Below are 19,859 nucleotides of genomic sequence, written 5' to 3' on the forward strand. Positions count from 1 at the left end.
TCTTCCGTTCTCCCCATGTATGTTCCTGCTCTCACGGTCTTTTTCTCTGTCAGATAAATAAATAAAACCTTTAAAAAAAAAAAAAGTAAGTCTTAGGGGCACCTGGGTGCCTCAGTGGGTTAAGCTTCTGCCTTTAGCTCAGGTCATGATCTCAGTGTCCTGGCATCAAGCCCCACATGTGGGCTCTCTGTTCAGCAGGAAGCCTGCTTCCTTTCCCTCCTTCTCTCTGCCTACTTGTGATCTCTCTCTGTCAAATAAATAAATAACATCTTAAAAAAAAAAAAAGTAAGTCTTAAATAGAATGCCTTCAGAGTTAAATACTGCTAGCATTTTTTCTCCTATTGCTGATTCATGTCTAACATTTGCCTTTGTAGCTTTAAAAGAGGTGCTTTTATTTATTTATTTTTAAAAAGTTTTTATTTATTTATTTGACAGAGAAAGAGACAGCGAGAGCAGGAACACATGCAGGGAGACAGAGAGGCAGGCAGAAAGAGAGGGGGAAGCAGGCTCCCCACTGAGCAGAGAGCCCAGCTCGGGGCCCAATCCCAGGACTCTGAGATCATGACCTGAACCCAAGGCAGAGGCTTAACCCAGTGAGCCACCCAGGTGCCCCAAAAGAGGTGTTTTTAGAAAGTTAACAGAGTTAGCGCTTATCACCATGGATAAAATAGTAAATGGTCAGTTCTTGTTGTCTCTCTTGATTCTTATTTACTATGAGAAAAGCCTAGCATAATGTCTGACATGAAGTAGGTGCTTAATACTTGTTTTATCCTTTTCTAACCTTCCTATGCAACTAGTAAGAGAAATGAAATCATAGGAATATATAGGTAACTTGCCCAGCATATGATATCTATTTATTCATTTTTTTTTTAAAAGATTTTATTTATTTATTTGACAGACAGGGATCACAAGTAGGCAGAGAGGCAGGCAGAGAGAGAGGGAAAGCAGGCTCCCTGCTTAGCAGAGAGCCAGATGTAGGGCTTGATTCTAGGACCCTGAGATCCTGACCTGAGCCAAAGGCAGAGGCTTAAATTTAGATTTTTTTTCTTTTTAAGTTTAGATTTAATTTCTTTTTTTTTTTAAGATTTATTTTCCATGTTTATTAAAGTAATAAATGCATAGTCAAAGTCAGGTGTTACTGAAAACTTCTCACACAAAGGAAACAGTACTTTGCTGTTTGACTCTTTTTTTTTTTTTTTTAAAGATTTTATTTATTTATTTGACAGAGAGAAATCACAAGTAGTCGGAGAGGCAGGCAGAGAGAGATAGAGAGGGAAGCAGGCTCTCCGCTGAGCAGAGAGCCCGATGCGGGACTCGATCCCAGGACCCTGAGACCATGACCTGAGCCGAAGGCAGCGGCTCAACCCACTGAGCCACCCAGGCGCCCCTGCTGTTTGACTCTTGAAATCTAATCTCATTGCCCAGAAGCAACCTCTTTTGGCTGCTCCTTCTGGTATTTACTTGCATATTTCTAAAAAGAAAGTATAAGCAGCTGTTGTTTTCTTTTCTTTTCTTTCTTTTTTTGTTTTTTAAAAGATTTTATTTATTTTATTTGACAGACAGAGATTACAAGTAGGCAGAGAGGCAGGCAGAGAGAGAGAAAGGAGGAAGCAGGCTCCCTGCTGAGCAGAGAGCCCTGTGATCCCAGGACTCTGGGATCATGACCTGAGATGAAGGCAGAGGCTTTAACCCCCGCTGAGCCACCCAGGTGCCCCAGCAGCTATTGTTTTCTAAAGTATATTTAAAAAAAATTTAAAGATTTTATTAGAGAGGAAGATCGCTCATATGCATGTGCTCAGGCAGGGGTGGGGGGAAGAGGGAGGGGAAGAAGCAGGCTCCCCACTGAGCAGAGAGCCAGCATGGGGCTTGATCCCAGGACCCTGAGATTATGACCTGAGCCGAAGACAGACACTTAAGCAGCTGAGTCACCTAGGCGCCCCTGAAGTTTATTTTTCTTTTTTAAAAGATTTTATTTATTTATTTGATAGAGAGAAGAGTGCGCACGAGCGCGTGAGAGGGGGGGAGAGGGTTCGACGGAGAAGCAATGAGCAAGGAGCCCGAAGTGGGCCTCAGTCTCAGTGTTCCAGGATCATGACCTGAGCCAAAGGCAGATGCCCAACGGACTGAGCCACCCAGGCGCCCTGAAGTTTATTTTTCTTAGTAACCTCCAAACTCCTCATTGGGCTTGAACTCTCATATCAGGATTAGGAGTTGTGTGCTCTGGGACGCCTAGGTGGCTCAGTCATTAAGGGTCTGCCTTCAGCTCCGGTCACCATCGCAGCCTCCTGGGATCGAGCCTGGCGTCTGTGTGTCTGTGTCAGGCTCCTCTCAGCAGGGAGTCCACTTCTCCCTCTCCCACTCCCCCTTCTGTGTTCCCTCTTTCGCTGTCTCTGTCGTATAAATAAAATCTTAAAAAAAAAAAGTTGTGTGTTCTGCCAACTGAGCCAGCCAGGTGCCCCTATAAGCAGCTATTCTTGACATATTAGTTTTAGTAGTTGCCTTTCAGTATATCACAAATTTTCATTAAATCACTGGTGTTAAACAGTAATACTTTATTATCTAAATATTTTGTTTATTTGTCAGCCAAAAGTCTGATTTTTTTATTTCCTTGGGTTTAGTAATGGTCTTAAATTTTCATTTTCCTTATATTGTTTCTTTAGATGCTTTTTTATTTTTTAAACAAAGATTTTATTTATTTATTTATTTGTCAGAGAGCAAGAGAGAGAGGGTGCACCAGTGCACAAACAGGCAGAGCAGCAGACAGAGGTGGAGAGGGAAGCAGGCTCCCTGCCAAGCAAGGAGCCCGATGAGGGACTCGATCCCAGGACCCTGGGATCATGACCTGAGCTGGAGGCAGCGGCTTAACCGACTCAGCCACCCACGCGCCCCTAGATGCTTTTCAAAAAGATTTATTTTTTAAGACTTTATTTGTCAAAGAGAGAGAGAGGGAGTGAAAGCACAAGCAGGGGGAGTAGCAGGCAGAGGGAGAAGCAGGCTCCCTGCTGAGCAAGGAGCTCAATGAGGAACTTGATGCCGGCCCTATCTATGATCTGACCTGAGGGAAAGGCAGAGGCTTAACAGACTGAGCCACCCAGGTGTCCTCTTATGTCCTTTATTTAAGGTTAAATCTTTCTATATACTCCAGTTGCTTTTTCATATAATCTTTCAAATGATTAATGATTTAGGTAGTCTGTTAATAAAATTTTCCATGAGTTCACTTTTCCTTTTCCTTTCTTCTCTTACACTCTTTCCATCTTCTTCCCTTTTCCTTCTCTCCTTCCCTCTTCCTCCCTCTTTTTTCCCTACCCCTCCTCTTGTCTCCCCTTTGCTGCCTTCTCTCTCTCCTCCACATTTCCCTCTTCCTCCTTTCCTTTTTAACTAGTAGATCTTCTGGGTACCATCTTCCTGCTGTCATCTGTGCTGGTTTCTTTTTAGGCTGGATCTTTCCTTCACTATCATCTTAGGAGTTTATTTCTTGCTTATTTTGGATTCTGTTTTATAATGCTTTATCCTCCCTGTTGCTGCATCTTTAATGGTCTGTTTCCTTGTTTTAGTGGGCACCTCTAGTAGCTTCATAGGAAATGGTGTGTAAGAAATAATTTTTTAATGTTTTTACATGTTTGATAAAATTGGTAGCTTTTACCATCTTGATTGATAGCTTGGCTAAATACAGAATTCTTGGCTGGAAACCATTTTCTTTTTTTTTTTTTTGGTTTGTTTTATTCATTTGAGACAGATACAGAGAGAAAGCGTAAGCAGGGGGATAGGCAGAGGCAGAGGGAGAAACAGACTCCCTGCCGAGCTGGGAGCCTGATACGGGATTCAGTCCCAGGACCTGGAGATCATGACCTGAGTCAGAGTCAGACACTTAACTGAGCCTCCCTCTTTTTTTTTTTTTTTTTAAAATTTTATTTATTTTTTTTGCGAGACAGAGCATGCATTGGGGGGGGAAGGGGCAGAGGGAGAAGGAGAAGTAGGCTCTCCACTGAGTGGGGAACCCAGTGCTTAACTCCATCCTAGGGCCCTGGGATCATGACCTGAGCCAAAGGTAGACCCTTAACTGACTGAGCCACCCAGGGGCCCCTGGAAATAATTTTCATTCAGAATTTTGGTGATTTGCTTTTTAAGTTCAGTGTTTCTGTTTGAGATCCGTAAAGTTTTGATTTCTAATACCTTATATTAGAAATGTGATTGTTTTCTCTGGATTTTTTTTTTTTAATCCAGGTTATTTCTGATATTTTTCATGGTATTCAGTGGCCCTTTTGATCTGGTAAAATCATGTTAGGGAACACAAGTTCAGTTAATGATAACATTTTTCTTGAAGGATTTCTTTGATGATTTGCTCAGTTCTGTTTTTCTTTTTCTGTATGTTTTTTGTTATTTGGTTATTGAATCTTTGAACTAATTTTCCAATTTTTAATATTTTTTGTTTAAATTACCTTTTTTCCCCCTACTTGCTGAGGCAGTTCCTTACTTTGTTTTCTAACCCTTCCCATAAATTTTTCTTTCCTTTTTTTTTTTTAAGATTTTATGTATTTATTTGACAGAGAGGAACAGGGAGAGAGGGAACACAAGTAGGGAGAGTGAGAGAGGGAGAACAGGGTTCCCGCTGAGCAGGGAGCCTGATGTGGGGCTCAATCCCAGAATCCTGGGATCATGACCTGAGCCGAAGGCAGATGCTTAATGACTGAGCCACCCAGGCACTCCTTCACTTAATTTTCTAGGGTGCATTATACTTTTCATTTCCAAGGGCTCCTTTATACTCTCTGTTCTTTATTAACTTTTTTTTTTTTTTAAAGATTATTTATTTATTTGACAGAGATCACAAGTAGACAGAGAGGCAGGCAGAAAGAGGAGGAAGCAGGCTCCCTGCTGAGCAGAGACCCTGATGTGGGGCTCAATTCCAGGACCCTGAGATCATGACCTGAGTCGAAGGCAGAGGCTTTAACCCACTGAGCCACCGAGGTGCCCCTCTCTCTGTTCTTTATTTCTTCTGTTTTTATTTCTTGGATGTAGTATTTATTTATTTATTTATTTTTAAAGATTTTATTTATTTATTTGACAGACAGAGATGACAACTAGGCAGAGAGGCAGGCAGAGAGAGAAAGGAGGAAGCAGGCTCCCTGCTGAGCAGAGAGCCCGATGCGGGGCTCGATCCCAGGACCCTGGGATCATGACCTGAGCCGAAGGCAGAGGCATTAACCCACTGAGCCACCCAGGCGCCCCAGTATTTTTTTTTTTTTTTAATTGAAGTGTAGTTGACACATAGTGTTACATTAGTTTTAGGTGTACAACATAGTGATTCCACAATTCTCTATGGTATGCTATGCTCACCACAAATATAGCTATCGTCTATCACTGTATAATACTATTACCACACAATAACTGACGGTATTCCTTATGCTGTGCCTTTTCATCCCTGCGACTTAATTCATTCTGTAACTGGAAGTCTGTACCTTCTACTCCCTTGTCACCCATGTTGCCCATTCCCTCAGGCAGTCACCAGTTTTCTGTATTTATGGGTCTGTTTTTATTTTCTTTGTTCTTTCATTTGTGGTGTTTAGATCCCAACATACAAACAAAATTATGTAGTATTTGTCTTTCTCTGACTTAGATCACTTAGCGTAATACTCTCTAGATCCATCCCTGTTTTTGCAAATGGTAGGGTCTCTTTTTTTTAATGGCTCAGTTATTCTTCGTTGTGTGTGTACACACACTGCATGTTCTTTATTTATCCATGGACACTTGAATCACTTCTATATCTTGGTTATTGTAAATAATGCTGCAATAAATATAAAGGTGCATATATTTTTTTGGATTCGTGTTTTCATTTTCTCTTGATAAATAGTCAGTAGTGGAATTATTAGATCATATGGTAATCTGTTTTGTTTTTTTAAATTTTATTTACTTATTAGAGAGAGAGTACATGCTCAAGTTGGGGGAAAGAATAAAAGGGGAGAGAGAATCTTAAGCAGATTACCCTCTGAGTGTAGAGCCTGATGCAGGGCTTGGTCTCCTGACTGTGATATTGTGACCTGAACTAAAGTCAAGAGTCAGATGCCGGGTGCCCTATGGTAATCTGTTTTAATTTTTGAGGAATTTCCATTTTGTTTTCCACAGTGTCTGCACCAATTTATTCCACCTACAGTGCACAGGTGTTCCTTTTACGCCATATCCCTCCTAGCACTTGTTATTTCTTATGTTTTTGATACTAGCCATTTTGACTAGTGTAAAGTGATATCTCATTGTGGTTTTAATTTACATTTAATTAAATTTACATTTAATGATCAGTGATTTAGAGCGTCTTTTCATGTATGTGTTGACCATCTGTGTGTCTTATTTGGAAAAATATTTCAGGTACCAATTTTTCTTTTCAAGATTTTATTAAATTAGGGGCACCTGGGTGGCTCAGTGGGTTAAAGCCTCTGCCTTCAGCTCAGGTCATGATCCCAGAGTCCTGGGATCGAGCCCCACATCGGGCTCTCTGCTCAGCAGGGAGCCTACTTCCCTCTCTCTGTCTGCCCACTTGTGATCTCTCTCTCTCTCTCTATAAAGTAAATAATTAAACCTTTTTAAAAAAGATTTTATTAAATTATTTTTTTATTTTTTTATAAACATATAATGTATTATTAGCTCCAGGGGTACAGGTCTGTGAATCGCCAGGTTTACACACTTCACAGCACTCACCATAGAACATCAAGATTTTATTTTTAAGTAATCTCTGTATCCTGTGTGTGGCTCGAACTCACGACCCTGATAATCAGGAGTCACTTGCTCCACTGCCTGAACCACCCAGGTGCCTCAGCTCTACTCTTTTTTTTTCCCTGCTCATTTTTAATTGGGTATTTTGGTGTTGCGTTGTAGAAGTTCTTCTTCTTCTTCTTTTTCTTAAAATTTTGTATATCTCTTTTATTTTCTATTTTTTTAAGTTGGCTCCACATTCAACATGGGCCTGAAACTCATGACCCTGAGGTTAAGGGTCACATGCTCTACCTTCTGAGCCAGCCAAGTGCCCCTATTCTTTAAATATTTTGGATAGTAATCCTTTATCAATAAGATATATCATTTGCAGATATTTTCTCCCGTTCAGTGGGTTGCCTTTTCATTTTGTTGAGGTTTTCCTTTGCTGTGTAAAAGTGTTTTATTTTGATGTAGTCCAGAGCTTAATTTTTGCTTATGTTTCTCTTGCCTGAGGAGGCATATCTAGAAAAATGTTTCTATGGCTGATGTCAGAGATGTTAACTGCCAGTGTTTTTTCTTCAAAGAGTTTTCTGGTTTCACATCTCACATTTAGGTCTTTAATCCATTTTGAGTTTATTTTTGTGTGTGACTAAGAAAGTGGTCCAGTTTTGTTCTTTTGCATGTAGCTGTCCAGTTTCCCCAGCACCATTTGTTGAAGAAAATGTCTTTTTCCCATTGTATATACTTTCTTCTTTTGTTGTAGATTAATTGACCATAAAAGCTTGGAGTTATTTCTGTGCTCTCTCTTCAGTTCCATTGATCTTTTTGCCTGTTTTTGTACCAGGACCATACTGTATTGATTATTATAGCATTGTATGTCTTGAAATCTGGGATTGTGATGCCTTCAGCTTTGTTTTTTTTTCTCAAGATTGCTTTGGCCATTTGGAGTCTTCTGTGGTTCCATACAGATTTTAGTTTTATTATAGTTATGTGAAACCTGTTGCTATTTTGTTAGGGATTGTAGCCTGCTTTGGGTAGTAAGAATATTTAATAATATTGGTTCTTCCATTCTATGAGTATGGAATGTCTTTTGGATGCAATTTTTCTCTTCACTGAGGATATTAATCAGAAGGGCTATTTATTTATTTATTTATTTTCATCTATTTATTTATTTATTTTTTAAAAAGATTTTATTTATTTATTTGACAGAGAGAGATCATAAGTAGGCAGAGAGACAGGCAGAGAGAAGGGGGGAAGCAGGCTCCGTGCTGAGCAGAGAGCCCAATATGGGGCTCAATCCCAGGACCCTGAGCCGAAAGCAGAGGCCTTAACCCACTGAGCCACCCAGGCGCCCCCCCCCCCGTTTTAAAAAATTTTGTTTCAGGTTTCTGAAGTTTTTGTCTGCTCCTAGGACTCTTCCTCAGAATTCCTTTGTATCATTGTCTTGGTCTGTCTTGTTAGAGACCTTGTTTAAAAATGTGACTCTCAGCCACCTATTTGAATTTAAGATAAACTCCTCATGAGTTTATTGAAAACTGTGTGTGTGGGCAGAGATTGTTGCTGATTAGCTTCCTTATAGGTGATCTAACTGGATTCTTGTATTAGGAGACGATCAGCTGGTTAACTGAATGAGAGGGAAATCTTCCAATCATATGTTTGGGATTGACTAGCCTGGTTATTCAATATCCTTTGAGCCGTATGTTTGCTGGAATTTCATGATTTACAGTTAGATTTTCCGTTAATTCTTCTTTTTCTGGTATGGTACACCTTTTCTTAGCTCTTCCTGGTATTCCCAAGCCCAGGTTTCCTCATTTACCCTTTCTGTAGTTTTCCAGGGTAGGGGTCGTTGTGAAGGAGATGAATGGGAAGTTCAGTTGTTTTTCAGAGTGTATTCCGTCTCCTATTTTTAGCTTCCCCTGAGCCTATTCCTTTTGCATACATGTACTACCACCTGTGATGTGTGACTCCCTACCCTGATGCCTGGTACCTAAAGTTCCTCTAGTTGTTGCCGTATATTCCAAGATACATTGCTTTGGGGCTTATCGTACTACAACAACCTTTTCTGATTTGTTAAGTCATTTACTACTAATCTCCTTTCTAGCTTCTGAAGTTTTATAGCTGTTGTCTTCTCTTATGTTCTTTTTCTGTTTGTAGCTTTATGTCTTTTTATCTCATTTACAGGAGATCTAGGAAGTGGGGGGAGCAGGTAGTTTTTAAGTGGAATTCACTATCTGTGCTTGTGATATGGTCTTTTACCATTTCTTCCAGGCTCTTGTTTTGCGGTTTAGTGTGTTCCTCCTTCTTGATTTTTTTTCCCCCTACTCTACACACATTTTTGAATTTTCCTATGGATTCTGCTTTCCCTGTACGTTTTTCACCTTTCATTTTTTGTCTTTTCTCTTTTACTAGCAAGCTTCCTGGAAGAATAAAGCTGTAGTTGACAACTCCACTTTAGTTGTCTATTATAGTCTAGCCTCTTAGTTGTGCATAATGATTATGATACAACTTCGTTGTCATTTTAAGCAATAGCATATGGAATCTGCATTTGCTAAACTATTCTCATCATGGACACTTGTCCATTTTGTCTCTCAGTGACCCTTATATAGAAGTCCATGTATAAGAAATTCTTTTAATAACTTAGCTTCAGGAAAATTGAATCCCTTGAGGATCCTGGTATATTTCCTCCTTTTTGATAGCTCCTGGATACACATTCTGTTTTTCTTTTTGTCCTGGCTACCAGCCAGCCCAGAACCAAATCTGGTCTTTAGTTATATCAGTTGTATTAATCTGATTATTAGTATATTTGTTTCTTCCTCCTCCTCCTGTGGGATTTAGGACTTCACCTCTTATCTCTGTTTCTCTGCGTGTTGATTTCATTCTCTCATACTACAGACTCACTACTTCATGAGGCTGGAACCATGACTGCTGGCAGCTCTTGGCTCTCATCTTCCCAGCCCCTTCTACCAGAAGAAGGGGCTCTCTTGAAGAATCCTGGGAAGGACTCTGATTGGCCTGTCTTGGATCATGTACCCATCATCCCTGTGGCTGGAGTGGGGAGGGTACTGTGAATGGCAACCCTCACTAGAACTACATAGTTGGAGTCAGGGGTAAGAGCAGTTTCCCTATATCAGGGGGATGTCCTTCATACTGGCTTTCAATGTTCATTTTTTTACTTTTTGTTGTTAAAATACAGGTTGTTTTTCTGTAGGCTGCCTCAGATCATTTTCTGAGAAAAGTTTGGGGGTAAATAAGTGGGTAAGATGTCACAAACTCCTGTTTATTCACCTTTGATACCGTTACATTGGCTCTTAAGTCCACAACTGTTGATTTTGCTGTTAACTTCAAATGGGCAAATCCAGATTTTTTTCAGTTTTCATTCTATTTGATCCACTTTCAGCATTTAAAACTGTGATCACCCCATTGCTCTGGGATCAGTAGTGCCATTGCAAAAACTGTGATCACTCCATTGCAGCTCTCTCTTCTCATGACATTTGGGACGTTACTTTCTTCTCTTAACTCTTTAAACACTTCCTTTTGGTTTCCTGTTTGGCATTACTTCCTTACTTCTTCAAAATTTAAGTTACATGATTGCTTTTCTGGCTTATTTATTTGATAAACTTACCATGTGAAAACTTATGATACACGCTTGGGGATCTTTTAAGCATCAATATCACCTGAACAGTTTTATTCTAACCTTCAGATTCATATTTGCAGTTACCTTTGGATATCTCTTATTTAGGTATCCTAGGCATCTTAAATTAGATTTCTCTAACACTGTAGTCACTGGCATAATTTAAGCTTTAATTTTTTTGTCTAGATTATTTTTTCCCATTTTATTTTATTTCTTTCCAGTGTTCCAAAATTCATTTTTTATGCACCATACCCACTGCTCCATGCAATATGTGCCCTCCATAATACCCACCACTAGGCTCACCCATCTCACCCCCTCCCCTCCAAAACTCTCAGTTTGTTTCTCAGAGTCCACAGTCTCTCATGGTTTGTCTCCCCCTCTGATTTCCTCCAACTCACTTCTCCTCTCCATCTCCCCATGTCCTCTGTGTTAATCCTTATGCTCCACAAGTAAGTGAAACCATATGATACTTTTGTTTAGATTATTATAACAGCTTAATTTATTTAGTTTTTGGTAAGGTGATATATTGATATGGTTCAAAAAATATAAAAAGATAAACAGTGGGGCTCCTGGGTGGCTCATTTGGTTAAGCGTCTGCCTTTGGCTCAGGTCATGATCTTAGGGTCCTGGGGTCAAGCTCCATGTCAGGCACTCTGCTCAGCAGGGAGTCTGCTTCTCCATCTCTCTCTGCAACACCCCCCCCCCCATTTGTGCTCTTTCTTAAGTAAATAAACACAGTTTTCAAAAAAAAAAAAAAAATAAACTGTAGGTGTGCGTGGCTGGCTCAGTTTGTGGCACATAAGACTCTTGATCTTGGGATTGTGAGTTCAAGCCCCACATTGGGTGTAGAGATTACTTAAAAATAAAATCTTTGAAAAAACAAAACAAAAGATAGTGAAAGCTTTTCCTCCTAAACCTCTTATTGTTTAGGTTTGCTTCCAAACTTCCCATTGTTACTATTTTTTAATTCATTTTCCTAGTTTATATATATATATATGCTTTACATATATAGACTTGTTATTATTCCTTTTCTGTAAAATGAAGCACATTACGTATACTTATGTAAACTTGTCCTCTCTCTCTCTCCCTCTTTCTTTCGAGATTTTATTTATTTGATGAGGAGGCAGAGGGAGAGAAGCAGGCTTCCTTCTGAGCATGGAGCCCGATATGGGGCTCAATCCCAGGACCCTGGGTCATGACCTGAGCAGAAGGCAGATGCTTAACCGACAGAGCTACCCCACGCACCCCTCCCTTTGCATTTTTACTTCTCTTCTTTTTAGTACAGTCCACCTCTGTTTCAAGATTCTCCTCTCTCTTGGGGTGCCTGGGTGGCTCAGTGGGTTAAAGCCTCTACCTTCGGCTCAGGTCATGATCCCAGGGTCCTGGGATCGAGCCCTGCATTGGGCTCTCTGCTCAGCAGGGAGCCTGCTTCCTCCTCTCTCTCTGCCTGCCTCTCTGCCTACTTGTGATCTCTCTCTCTGTCAAATAAATAAATAAAAATCTTAAAAAAAAAAAAGAAAAAGATTCTCCTCTCTCTTTTCACAAAGCTAATGTGGTTGCCGTTTCCAGTTTCCTATAGTTTCTTTCTTTCTTTCTTTTTTTTTTTTTAAGATTTTATTTCTTGGGGTGCCTTGGTGGCTCAGTGGGTTAAGCTGCTGCCTTCGGCTCAGGTCATGATCCCAGAGTTCTGGGATCGAGTCCCATATCGGGCTCTCTGCTCAGCAGGGAGCCTGCTTCTTCCCCTCTCTCTGCTGCCTCTTTGCCTACTTGTGATCTCTATCAAATAAATAAATAAAATCTTAAAAAAAAAAAAAAGATTTTATTTCTTTGACAGAGACAGTAAGAGATGAAATACCAGCAAGGGGAGCGGTAATGGCAGATGGAGAAGCCAGCTTCCCACTGAGCAGGGAGTCTGATGAAGGGCTCCATCCTAGGACCCTTGGATTGTGACCTGAGCCGAAGGCAGTTGCTTAACCAACTGAGCCACCCAGGCACCCTCCTTTAGTGTTTCTTAACTTTGGTGGAAGAAGACTTTTTTTTTTTGGTCTGTAGTATTTTTTTTTTTTAAAGATTTTATTTATTTATTAGAGATTACAAGTAGGCCGAGAGGCAGGCAGAGAGAGAAGGGGCTCTCTGCTGAGCAGAGAGCCCAATGTGGGGCTCGATACCAGGACCCTGAGATCATGACCCAAGCCGAAGGCAGAGGCTTAACCCACTGAGCCACCCAGGTGCCCCTGGTCTGTAGTATTTTTACTAAAAGGATTGTATTTTAAATGTAGTGATCCAAAGGGGCATGTGTACCCGAATGTTTATAGCAGCAGTGTGCACAGTAGTCAAATTATGGAAAGAACTACATGTCCATCAACAGATGAATGGGTAAAGAAGATGTGGTATATATATACAATGGAATACTCTGTAGCCATCAAAGAACAGAAGTCTTGACATTTGCAGCGACATGGATGGGACTAGAGGGTATTATGCTAAGTGAAATAAGTCCATCACAGAAAGATGATTATCATATGATCTCTCTGATATGAGGAATTTGAAAGACAGGGAGATAAACCATAAGATACTCTTAATCTCAGGACACAAACTGAGGGCTGCTGGGGTGTGGGGGGGAGGGGTGGGGTGGCTGGGTGGGTGATGGACATTGGGGAGGGTATGTGCTATGGTGAGTGCTGTGAATTATGTAAGGACTGATGAGTCACAGATCTGTACCCCCGAAACAAATAATACATTATATGTTAATAAAAAAGAATAAAAGGATTGTATTATACGCTTACACTTTTTTTAAAAAATAATCTCTCCCCAACATGGGGTATGAACTCACGACCCCAAGTTGCATGCTCTATCGACTTAGCCAGTCAGGCACCCCTGATACTTCTAATTTATGCATGGAGTATGGCTTGGCTCCAGTGTCCCTATCCCCAGCAGTAAGAAAAGTCTGGGGGCTCCTGACTAGCTCGGTTGGTAGAGTATTGGAATTCTTGATCTCAGGATTGTGAGCTTGAGCCCCACATTGGCACAGAGTTTACTTAAAAGAAAAACTACTTTTGCATTTATGCAGTAGGACCAGAAAGTTACGGTGTTAAGGGGTACCTGGCTGGCTTGATTGAAAGGTCAAGCAACTCTTGATTTTGGGGTCATGAGTTCGAGCCCCACATTGGGTGTAGAGATTACTTAAACAGACTAAAAAAAGAAAAAGTGATGGTGTTGTTCCAAACCAACTAGAGATTACAGCTGCCCTAACAAGATGTAAAACTTCTTTCTCTGTTTTGTATTGTCCCTCTCTCTCTTTTTTTTTTTCCCCTAAAGATTTTATTTATTTATTTAACAGAGAGAGAGATCACAAGTAGGCAGAGAGGCAGGGAGGCAGGCTCCCCGCTGAGCAGAGAGCCCGATGCGGAGCTCTATTCTAGGAGCCTGAGATCATGACGTGAGCCGAAGGCAGAGGCTTTAACCCACTGAGCCATCCAGGCGCCCCAAGTCCCTATCTCTCTTATTAGTCACTTTCTCTACTCTGTCCTTTACATAGCTATGGGCAGACAAATAAGTTCAAAAGATGACTTCCTATGTGTTATTTTCAGTTGCCATCAGTGCTTTTCTGTTCTCTGAGTCCCAGAGTACAAAGTGTTATTCTCTGTCTTAAGAAAGTTTGCTCTGATTTTTGTATACTAAGTGCAGGCATGCTTACTTTTGGATTATTGGGTAAAGGAAGATAAGTAGAGAAAATCCATAATTTCACCCAGAGACATTCAGGCAGTATAGTAGTAAGATTAAAATCACAGGCTTGGAATGAGATGGACTAGAGCTTTGGGCAAGTTTATCTTCTAAACCTCAGTTTCCTCCTCTGTAGAATAGCATGAAGCTCTGTTTATGTGCCAGGTACTGTCAGGTGCTTTATATGAAGGATTACATTATTTTACTCTCTCAACAGGACAGTGAAATAGGTACTGTTTATATGTCATGTCTTTAAATGATGAGGTAGCTTGGGACCTAGAGAGGTTTATTAATTTGTTCAGTGAATACACCAGGTTTTGAACCTTGGTCACTCCAGAAATGATGGCTTTAAGTGTTATGTTACAGTACAGATTCTAGTTCAAGCCAGTGATCAGAAATGTTAATATGTATGTATATGTGATTATCTTTATCTCGATGTTATTTTAGAACAGAAGAAAATTGAGATAACATCAGTGTGGTAAGATTAGGAAACACAGATGACCCTTGAGCAATGGGTTTGAGTTGTCTGGGTCTACTTATACTTGGACTTTTTAATTTTTTAATTTTATTTTTTACTTTTTTTAAAAAAGATTTTATTGATTTATTTGACGGATAGTGAGCACAAGTAGAAAGAGCAGCAGGCAGAGGGAGAGGGAGAAGCAGCCTATCCGCAGGGCAGGGAGCCTGATGTGGGACTTGATCTCGGGACCCTGGGATCATGACCTGAGCTGAAGGCAGATGCTTAATGTCTGAGCCACCCAGGAGCCCTACTTGGGACTTTTTAAATAAATATATTGCAATATTGTGAATGTATTTTATTTTCTTTATATCTTTCTCTCTCCCTTTTCTCTTTCTTTTCTTTTTCTCTCTCCCCTTCCTTCCTTCCTCCATTCTTCCCTTGTCCCCTCCCTCCTCTCTCTCTCTCTCTTTCTCTCGTAGGCTTCATGTGCAGCATGGAGCCAGATGTGGGACTTGAACTTACGACCCTGAGATTAAAAACTGAGTTGAGGTCAAAGGCCAGATGCTTAACTAAGTCACCTAAGCAACCCTTTATGCTTTCTTTTCTTTTTTTTTAATTAAGATTTTATTTATTTATTTGACAGAGAGAGAGAGATCACAAGTAGGCAGAAAGGCAGGCAGAGAGAGAGGGGGAATTGCCGGCTCCCTGCTGAGCAGAGAGCCCAATGCAGGGCTGGATCTCAGGACCCTGAGATCACAACCTGAGTTGGAGGCAGAGGCTTAACCCACTGAGCCACCCAGGCGCCCCCTTATGCTTCTCTTAATATTTCTTTTCCCTAACTTTATTGTAAGAATACAGTATTTATACAAGATACATTTTGACTATGATACTAAGGTTTCCAGTCAGCAGTAGGCTATTGCTAGTTAAGTTCTCAGGGATTCACAGGTTTGTGTATGGATTTTTGACTGTTAGTGGAGTTGGCACCCATAACCTCTGTGTTGTTCAAGGGTCAGCTGTGTATTATTAGTCTTAAGGCCAATTTCCTTCATGGTTGGATTTTTCTCTGAGGTTTTTTCCCCTGAGGTTTCTGCCATTGTGTTGTGTGTATTTTAATCTCTTGTTCCTTCTTTATTCCCTTTGTCATTTAAGTTAGGAAGGAGAAATTTAGATGAGCTGTATCTCTGTTTGCAAAAGTTTTGTTTTTCTTAAATATTCCAGAAGTTCATTCGTTCGTTCCTTCCTTTCTTTATTTCTTTTTCTTCTTTCTTTCTTTCTTCCTTTTTTTTTTTTTTTTAAAAGAGAAGTATATGGGGAGAGACAGGGGAGAGAAAGACTCTTAAGGAGGCTTCATGCCCAGTAGGGACCATGATCTCACAACCGTGAGATCATGACCTGAACTGAAATCGAGAGTCAGATGCTGAAGAGACTGAGCCACCCAGGTGCGCCCAGTTTTTTCATCTTCACTTTTTTGGCATCATATTACTGATTTTATGGATGTTTGACTGCTTTTCGTAACTGATTTTTATAGGAAGTGTTGAGTTTTCTCTCTGAAACATACTCCATCCTCTGGTCATCTTTGATATATGGATAACATACTCTGTTGAAGTCTGTTTGTCATTTCTTTTGTCATTTGAAGGCATATATTATAGACTTAAGAGGATTGAGATTTCACTCTTAAAAACACTTTTCATTTATTTGGTATATGTGCTGCCGAAGCGAGCACACTTTTCATTTCTTTGGATCAACCTTATGCATTTTATTTGTTTAAAGATTTTATTTATTAATTTTATTTGAGAGAGTGAGTACAGGAGTGGGAGGGAGGGGCAGAGGGAGATGGAGAGAATCTCAAGCAGACTCCCTGCTGAGTGTGGAGTCCAGTGTGGGAATTGATCTCACGATCCTGAGATCCTGACCTGAGCCAAAACCAAGAGTCGGATGCTTAACTCACTGAGCCACCCAGGCATCCCAACCTTATCCATTTTAATTTCCGTGTGTGTGTGTGTGCGTGCGCGTGTGCATGTGTATGTAGAATTTTTACTTATTTTTAATTGGAAGACATATGATTCAAAGAAAAGGGAGTGTAGCCAGTAGATGAGCAATTAAAACAAAACAATAAAATGAATATCCAGTACTCATCAACCAAGCTTAATAAGAGCACTGCCCATACCTTTGACCTATGTGTGCCTCCCACTGATTACATTTTCTACTTCCTCCAAAGGAAACACTTTCCTGAGTTTTGTATTATTTGTTCTAGAGGCAGACACCCCGTTAAGCAGAGAGCCTGACGCGGGACTCAGTCCAGGGACTCCAAGATCATGACCTGAGCTATTGGCAGACGCTTAACTGACTGAGCCACCCAGGCACCCATCTTTTTTTTTTCTTTTATTTATTTTTTAAAATTTTATTTACTTATAATTTATTAAATTTTATTTATCTTATTTATTTTTATTTTTATTTTTATTATTTTTTAAAGATTTTATTTATTTATTTGAGAGAGAGAGACAGTGAGAGAGAGCACGAGCGAGGAGAAGGTCAGAGAGCGAAGCAGACTCCCCATGGAGCTGGGAGCCCGATGCGGGACTCGAGGATCACGCCCTGAGACGAAGGCAGTCGTCCAACCAACTGAGCCACCCAGGCGTCCCTTTATCTTATTTATTTAGTTGAGAGAGCATGAGTGTTGGGGAGAGGCAGAGGGAGAAGCAGACTCGCCGCTGAGCAAGGAGTCTGATGTAGGGCTTGATCCCAGAATCCTCAGATTATGACCTGAGTCAAAGGCAGACGCTTAACCAACTGAGCCACCCAGGTGCCCCTGTTCAGCTTTATTTCTCCACAACATATTATTAGGTGTGACAGTTTTGAATTTCATGTAAATGGAATAATGATTTTTTTTTTTTTAATATACAGTATGTTTTTGAGATTTATCTATTTGGTGCATAGCTATAGTTGATTCATTTTCATTGTTGTATAATATTTCAGGGTGTGAATTACACATTATCCATGCTGCTCTTGACAGACATACATATTTTTGTCAGGGTTTTGCATTATGAACAACTGTTGTGAATATTTTTGTACACGTTTCTGGAATTTCTCTAGCTCACTACTGTTCAAATTGCTGTGTGTGTGTGCTCCAAAAAGGGTTATAAAATCAGATTAGTAGGGGGCAACCAACATCAAAAAATGAAATATAACAGAAGAAAATTCACAGTTCATTTTCAGCATGCTGTAATGTATATAGGGTTGCAATATAAAACATATTTCTTATGGTGGTTCATGGTCAGAAAAGTTTTAGAAACCCTGCTCCAGGTATATACTTAGCAGTGGAGGTATGAGGTTATCAGGCAGGCCAGTTCATTTTCAGAAGGGGTTGTTTCACTTTACTTTCCCACCACTGAATGGTTTATTTTTTTCTACCACTGATTAACCGATGCTTAGTATGTCAGTCTTTTTAACTAGTCATTTTGGTAGTTGTATGGTAGTGTCTCACTGTGGTTTTTAATTTACCATTTTCTGATTACTAATGATGGTAAGTCCCTTTTTGTATAATTATAGGCCGTGTGGATTTTCTCACTTGCGACTTGCCTATGGCTTCTCCATGTTAGTGGTTCACTTATTTTATTCTTAAAAACTTGATTTTTTGTAAGTATGGAACTAACGCCCCTCTTGGCTTGTTTGGGGATTGAACCAGCGATGTTGGTGATGTTGTTAGTGCCACATTCTGACCAAATTAGCTAACCAGTCACTGGCTGACCCTTTCATTTATTTTATTCTTTGAAGGAAAAGTTCTTAATTTCAGTGTATTAAAAAATTATCAGTTTTCTTTCTTTTGTGGTTAGTGCTTTTTGTGACCTGTTAAATCTTTTCCTAAGTTGAGGTCCTGAAATTATTTTCCTATATAATCTTCTGATGGAATGTTTTCTCCCTCCTCCTTATGTTTGTCTATAACCAACTCATTTGAATTTGATTTTGTACATAGGAAAACATTGGGAAATACATATATGTTAACTTTTTCTTTTTCAGATTTATTTATTTATTTGAGAGAGAGAGAGGTAGAGAGTGTGAAAGTGTAGGGTGGAAGTGCAGAGGGAAAGAAAAGTCTTAGGCAGACTTCTCTTTTTCAGAGCTTGGAGCCTGATATGGGGCTCGGTATCATACCCTGAGCCATGATATGGCTGAGCCAAAACCCAAGAGTTAGATGCTTAACTGACTGTGCCACCCAGGTGTCCCCATGTATGTTAACTTTATACATTCTATGTATTTTATATATATTACATGTATAATATAATGTATTAAGTAGGAACTTCCAGTTTTTTTCCCTAAGATTGATTGATTTATTTGAAAGAGAGAGAGTAAACATAGATTTGAGCTCCCCCCCACCCTCAAGATTGATTTATTTGAGAGAGGGGGAGAGAGCGCAAGCATGCATGTGAGCTGGGGTGGGGCAGAGCGCTAGGGAGAATCTCAAGCAGATTCCCTGTGAGGGCTGAGCTGGACTCAGGCCTCTGTCCCATCGTGAGATCATGTCTTGAACCAACAGCAAGAGTCAGATACTAAAAAACTGAGCCCCCCAGGCACCCCAGGAACATCCAATTGTAACAGTGTTCTTCCCTCTTCCACTGTACAGTAGTACTGTTTCTTTAAATCAGCAGTTTATATATGTGTAGATTTGTTTCTGGACTTTGTTTTCTTTTGGTTTTTTCTTACCTTTGGGCCAGCACCACAATTTAAAAATTACTCTAGCTTTACAAGTCTGTCTGACTTTAGAAGAAGTCTGAGATACCAGATAAAATTAGTCCTTCCCTTCTATCGTCTCATCTGCCTTTTTTTTTTAATAGTTTGCCTTTTGCCTTTTGAATTTGATTACCATTTAGAATCCAATTGTTTTGCAACAAATCCTTTGTGTTCTAATTGGTTTTGCATTTGTTTTGTAAATCACTTTGAGACATCTTACATTTTTGAGTCTTTTACCCTGTCAGTATGATCATCTACAATTATTACATAACATTTACCATTTTAACCATTTTTGAGTATACAACTCAGTGGTGTTAAGTATATTCACAGTGTTGTATAGCCACCAGTATCTGCTTTCAAAATTTTTTCCTCATTCCTAATAGAAATTCTGTACTCATTAAAAAGTCACTCTTTTCCACCCTCTCTCTAGGTCCTGGTAACTTTTACTTTCTATCTTTTTGAACTTGTTTATTATAGAAACCTCATATAAGCGGGGTCATATAATATTTTCCTTTGTATGCAGCTTATTTCACTTAGCTTAATGTTATAATGTTTTTCCAGGTTGTAGTTGTGTCAGAATTTACTTTCTTTTTATGACTGAATAATGTTCCAGTGTGTGTGTGTATGCTTGCACACCAT

The 19,859-nt window shown here is 39.9% G+C and overlaps 1 protein-coding gene across 8 annotated transcripts in view; it reads left to right on the plus strand.

Annotated features, from left to right (window-relative positions):
* Positions 1-19,859, plus strand: part of MLLT10 (MLLT10 histone lysine methyltransferase DOT1L cofactor) — a 242,504-nt gene that overhangs the window by 16,386 nt on the left and 206,259 nt on the right. The window contains exon 1 of one of the 8 annotated variants that reach the window (XM_044228875.1): positions 9,661-9,788. The exons of the other annotated variants lie outside the window; for them this stretch is intronic. The gene's annotated coding sequence lies outside the window, so the exon portion shown is untranslated. Of the gene's footprint in view, positions 1-9,660; positions 9,789-19,859 lie in introns of those variants that run through there. 8 annotated transcript variants of the gene reach the window in all.

Source organism: Neovison vison, chromosome 12 (assembly GCF_020171115.1).
Source record: "Neovison vison isolate M4711 chromosome 12, ASM_NN_V1, whole genome shotgun sequence".
In the NCBI taxonomy this organism is placed as follows: domain Eukaryota; kingdom Metazoa; phylum Chordata; class Mammalia; order Carnivora; family Mustelidae; genus Neogale; species Neogale vison.